Raw genomic sequence first — 6,000 nt, 5'->3', positions numbered from 1 at the left:
CACCAGGCTGTCGAAGCAGTCGGCGGGGTCGGCGGTCGAGCGGGGCGGCGGCGCGTGCATGTAGGGGTCGCCCACGGTGTGGCGGCCGGTCAGCACGCGGGCCACGAACAGCCGCCTCAGCCCCGCGCCGTCCACCGACGAGTAGTCCTGGGCGCAGTCCACCGCGTCCACCGCAAAGTAAACCCCCTTCCCGTACCGCGGGGACCCTGCACATTTTTCCATTTCAAAACTCCACACTTTTCCAGACCTCTCGGTGCGTTCCGCTGTCAAAACGTCTCTGCACAAAGAGCAAGTAAACTAACCGCTGCTACCTACTGCGTACTCCTGTTATGTTCCCTTAAAATATTGAGTAAATATTATATTTCCCGCCCCCATTTTTTTTTTTGTCCCTTTCATAAATAAGAACCGAAAATGAGTTAAAAAAAAAAAAGAGATATTTACATTTTCACGGCGTCTGTGCAGATTGGTTTCCCTACGCAGAGAAGGCGCTCCTTTTAATCACTGTGTAACTCGTAAATGCTGGGACGAGCTTAACAGTTGATGAGCTACGACGCTGTCTCGCACAGCGGTGAAAGTTTTGGCTGCGCTGGCTGCCCGCGCCGAACGCCATGAAAAACACTCTGCTTGTAGGATCAGTTCGGTTTTAGAAATCCAGAATTTTATATTTTGGAAAACAGAATAGGGGCAATAGTCAAATTGTTTTGTTTTTTTCTAATCCAGACGTAGAAATGACTAAAATCAAATTCCATACTATGTAGGAACCCTGATACACACAGATAGCTGGTAATATATATGTATAAATATAATATCAGCAATGCAAACAAATTGAAGTAATTATAAACATATTAAGACTTACAACTAAAGTTAATTTGGTAATCAAGGATATTAAAGGTAAAGATATTAAAGTTCACCATTTTTCCACCGAGGCCTTAATAAAATGTTGGTTTCCACCATTTATGACTGTTCTTGGCACAACCTCACTGAACGCCTTACTATTAAGGAACTTACCACTCCGCTGCAGCTTCTCACTGGGCTTCAGTGCAGCCCAATGGGAAGGAACGTTTAAAAAAAAAGTGCTTAAACAGGAAGCTCACAGTGCAGTCGGACCGTCTTTGGTACACCATCGACAAATCGGCTCTTTTGGCGACATCCCTGCTCATGTAAGAAACAGGAAGTGGCGTCGCTTCCTCCTGGCAACCTGCTGAAGCCAACGTTACGCTCGCGTCACCAAAAAATAAAAAATAAAATTGAAAATAAATAACAAATAGTCTTTTTAAATAAAATGTGATATTCCCGTTACTTAAAACATGATAACGAAATCCACCGGGACACTTGTGACTAAAAATGTGAGTTTCCCATTTTCAAAAAGAGTGAGAAGCACAGTGAGAAGCTGCAGCGGAGAGGTAGGCTCCATCAGTCATAGATGATGGGGCCATTTTGAAAGGGGGGAAAAAAAAATGGCGAAGCTTCCGTATCCTTCCAGGATTTCCTTTCGGTTCCTTACCGCGGGTTCCGGCAAAGCCCCGGTCGAACTTGGTCCTCTCGATGCAGTAGCAGGCCTCGGCGCTCGCCCCGTGGTACAGCGTCAGCTCCCTGACGGCGCCCATGCCGTTCTTGGCGAGGATCCGCTGCTTGCACAGCGCGTACGCCTGCCACAGGTAGAGGTTCTGCACGCGCTCAATCTGGGGGGGGCGGCGGGAAGACTCCGCGTGAGAGCGTTCTCAAGCTCGCGGTCAGTTTTAAAGGAAGTCATCAAAATCACTATTAAGCCTCAATCTGTTGCTTCTGGCCTACATTCTGAATTGTAACATACACATACAATTAGTGGTACTGGCTCCATATAAACAATAATAATAATAATAATAATAATAAATAGCTATTATTGTGAGAAATTGGGATAATGGGACAAAAAAGGCGAGGAACTGTAAAGAAGCTTCGTGTGTGTGTGTTATATGTGACCCTCACCGTTTGGATGGTGTATCGTGAGGCAGTATTCTGGAAGCCCATAGCGACCATCTGGAACTCCAGAGAGTTTGGGTCGAGCTCCACCTTTTTGAACGGCTCCCGCTGGGTCATGGGCCCCCAGTGGCTCGGCAGCTGTAGGACTGAAGCGGTGGACGCGGCCGTTCCCGAAGACCCTGAACACACCCTCTCGGCGTCCGGCAGTGACTCCCCGCTCAGCCACTTGCTCCGCCGGTCTGGCTCCGCGCCGGGCTTGAGGCTCAACTTCTCTAAGGCGTTGCGGAAACCAGCACTCCAGGACAGATAATCCTCCGCCCACTTGTCCAGCCTGCAGACCCCCCGGGACGGCGCTCCACCCACTCCGGGTCTGTCGTGCTTGAAGGAGCTGCTGTTGGTGCAGGAGGGGCCCGCGCCTGGGGCTCCTCCGTGGCACGGAGCTTCGGAAGGCGGCGAGGGGCCCGGGCGGAGGGGGGTCCAAACGACGCGGCGCCCGTCGACATGCCGAGGGCACGCGGGCTGCGGAGCGTTCCTCACGAGCTTAGCGGCCACGTGGCCGGGTTGGGCGCTGAAATGTGCGTTGACGTCGGCCTCGGTGCGCTGCAGCAACCTCTGCGCCGGCGTGCGCCAGCGTTTGGAGGCCTCTGCCGCTGCGGCCTCCGCCTCAGCTTCCCCTTTAAGGGCATTTAATCTGGCATCAAGGAGCGCTCTTTCCACTTTGATGCCAGTTTGATGCTTGGCATAAGCAGCCTTTGTGCGCGCCGCTTGGGCCTTTGCACGAGCCTCTGCTGGGCCCATACTGATGTTGGACCCGACGGACCTGTTGGACTTGATGCACTTTCTGGGCCCGATGGACCCGATGGGTCTGTTGGGCCCAATGGACCCGACGCACTCGCTGGGCCCGATGGACCTTTCTGGTGGAGCCTGGTGAACTCGATGGACCCGTTGGAGCTGGGCCTGAATTCCGGGCCACGTGATGAGTCTTTCTTGAGGGGGAAGTCAAATCTTTTTCAGTCTTCGGCAGTCTAGCTATGCAGCGAGCTAGACGCTCCCAAAAAGCACCCCAGACAGGAGCTGACGTCGGGGGTTTTAAATGGCAACGGTGTGAAACTGTGGAACAGCACAAAAGTATGCAGATTAACGATCAACGTCGAGGCAAATAACGTGTTAATAACTTGTCCTAACTCTTCCAACGTGCGCACGAACAAATAAACTTACAGATTCAGATTCTGCTTCCTCAAGGGCATCGACGGGGCGGCTGGAAGGAGACGCCACAACGCCGCTTTCCCCAAACGCAGCGCGGGGAAGACTTGCCGATTTGAGGTGTCACAGCGCCACGTCACAAAGCCAATCGGGATGTCACAGTGCTGTGATGTCACAATTCCGACTGGGAGGGACAGAACCTAAGCATAGACGCTCCATTTAAACGGCCGGTTGCGCGGCGCCAAACTCCATTCTCTGGGAGGCCGGGGTCTTGATTGAACCTAATCTCGGAGAGACGGGGCACACCCCGGGGGAGGTTTTTAAGTTTTGGGTGCTTCTGAGAACGTTGTCACATGGTTGTCACGATGTCGACATGTGAAGTTTTGGTCAAAATTAGATTTTTACCACGGATATACAAACCTCCGTGGTTGTGAAGACAACTGCTTACTAGCTGCCTCCCAATGTGCCGTAACATTATATTTCTGACCTTCTGACGACGCCTTGATCGACAACACCAGTCGATAATAATTTAAGAAACAGAGAAAGACCCGCCATGTTTGCGGACTCGTCTCGCATCCCGGTGTGGGTGAGCCCTGTGAGCCAGGCGGTGGCCTCTTTCTTGTTCCCTCAGGTCGACCTTTGCCCCCTCCCGCCAGGCCCCGCACGGACCCCTGGCCCTGGAGCGCCATCATGGCCGCCGTCGACGCTCGGAACGACAACATTGATCTGCAGCACGAGTCAGATGTGAAATTCCGAGTCTACCAATTACCATTTGACGCAGAGATAAAAATAGTGCACGCAAACAGCAATCTGTATTTATCTGCAGTTTCTTTACAGAGAATCTTGCAAAGAGGGAGAGCAATCACACAATGTGGCTCTCAAACGGACCATACCGGAATCCAACAGTCCAGCTTTTAAAAGGGGCCTTGAGAACCAATGCAAAACTCCAGGCTTTGGAAACACATTAGATTAGAAACGGATCGATTCAATTCATTTCTTTTATTCATATTCAAAATATAGTGACCGGGGTCGTTTTCACCCGGCTGAGGCCAGAAGGTGCGGACGCCACTTTTGGGCGAGGTGTTGGATTATCGGTACACATTGAGTGTCCTCATAACCTGAAAGACTTAAATGATGATGACTTTATAAGTCCGTGGCCTCCGTCTCTCCCACGGAGGCCACCAAACAGTTGCCTTTTTTTTTTGTCCCCGTTCGTTGGATCTCACCAGTTTTCCTCCGCACTCCCCTCCTCCAGACCCGGAACGTAGTTCTCTACCTGCGCCTGGTGCCTCCTGCACTCCGGGTCCGGGCTCAGAGGACACTCAGAGACCGGCTGTACCAGTTATCCATATTTAACTCACCGGGGAGCAGAGGTGCTGGATGTCCGCAGGTGGTCCGTCCACAGCTGCCACACACAGTGTCCTCCAATGCGCCGCCCAAGCCACCTGTCTCGGATGCAATTGGTTAGACTAGTGGTTGTCAACGCGGGGTCCGGGGACTCCACCAGAAGTCGTTGGAGAGGTTCCAGTGGGTCCCCAGCAGCATGACTAACTACTGAAACTTAAATAAATATGGAGTTTTGAACATTAAAAACAAACCCACCAGAAGTCCCTAAATAGGTTGCAGCAGGTCCCCAGAAAACGTATTAGTAGTTCAACTTTTTAACATAACATACATAACACAACATGTTAAAAATGTTTTATTAATAATAATAACTTCAAATTCAAAGAATGCACTGGAAAAAATACCATTTCTATAAAAAGTCAACCATTACAGCCGCCACACCCACTTCTATTACTCTGACATTCAGATTCAAATCCTCACACACTGGGAATTATTCCAACGTGCCGCAAAACAAACACGCTTCTCTAACGATTCAGCGAGGGGCTTCGTTAAAAAACATAAGAAGTTCAGATCTTTTTCCAAAAAGATGAAATTTTATTGGTTTAAACAGAGAACATATGTCATTAAATAAGCAAAGGAAATGTGTGCTATGCACAAACATCGCAAAGCAACAATGGATGGAGTTACAGAGGAAAATAAATAATGATAGATGTATTATGTTCCTTTCTTTCTGAAGTTACTTTTCAATGTGAAAATCCTAAGTCAAACATTGTCTCGACATCACTTTGATTCTTGAATTAGAGGGAGACGATCAGATGTGACACACTATTCCATTCTCCCACGACCCAATTGTGTCTGAAACACTGAAAATAAATGGTTGAAATGATATAGCAGCTCTCGTTTTTGCTCCCAAGTGACGTCATTTAAAAGAGAAAAATACAATAAATATGGAATAAAGCTAATAAATAACTGCCAAGCAGATCATTTGACAGTATGTTGCACACATCTGATATAAAGAAAAAAAAAATCCATAGTTTCATATTAAGGCCGTCAAAGTCAGCGCGGTACATTTTTGATGCTGTTAAATGTTTTTGATGCTGTTAAACACATTTTCCGAGTTTGACCCGAGCGCAGAAACTGGTCGTTTCACTTTCACTTTCTGTTTCGTTTTTCTCGATTGCCAAGACACTTGTCATGAAACTGGGCTCCACTTGATCTGCATCGTAAGCCAACGAGCACAACAGTATTCTTTTTTATTTTTACCAAAACAGTTCTTTCCTCATCGCTTTCACACACGATGCAAAAGCGCAGTACATTTTCGCACAACAGTAAAGGAACCACAGAAGACGCAAAACTCAGTTGAGCGAATCATGTCGAAGTAAATGAAGACATTTTGGTCAGAGCTGATACAACTCACTCTCTCCGATGCGGACCTCGTCCGCACGTGTGCAAAGCCTTTTCCCGCAATCGCCCGACCGCCCGTCGCTCCCTACT

This window comes from Zeus faber (assembly GCF_960531495.2).
Source record: "Zeus faber genome assembly, chromosome: 22".
NCBI classification, from domain to species: domain Eukaryota; kingdom Metazoa; phylum Chordata; class Actinopteri; order Zeiformes; family Zeidae; genus Zeus; species Zeus faber.
The sequence above is the reverse complement of the archived record's forward strand: the minus strand, read 5'-3'. Positions refer to the sequence as shown.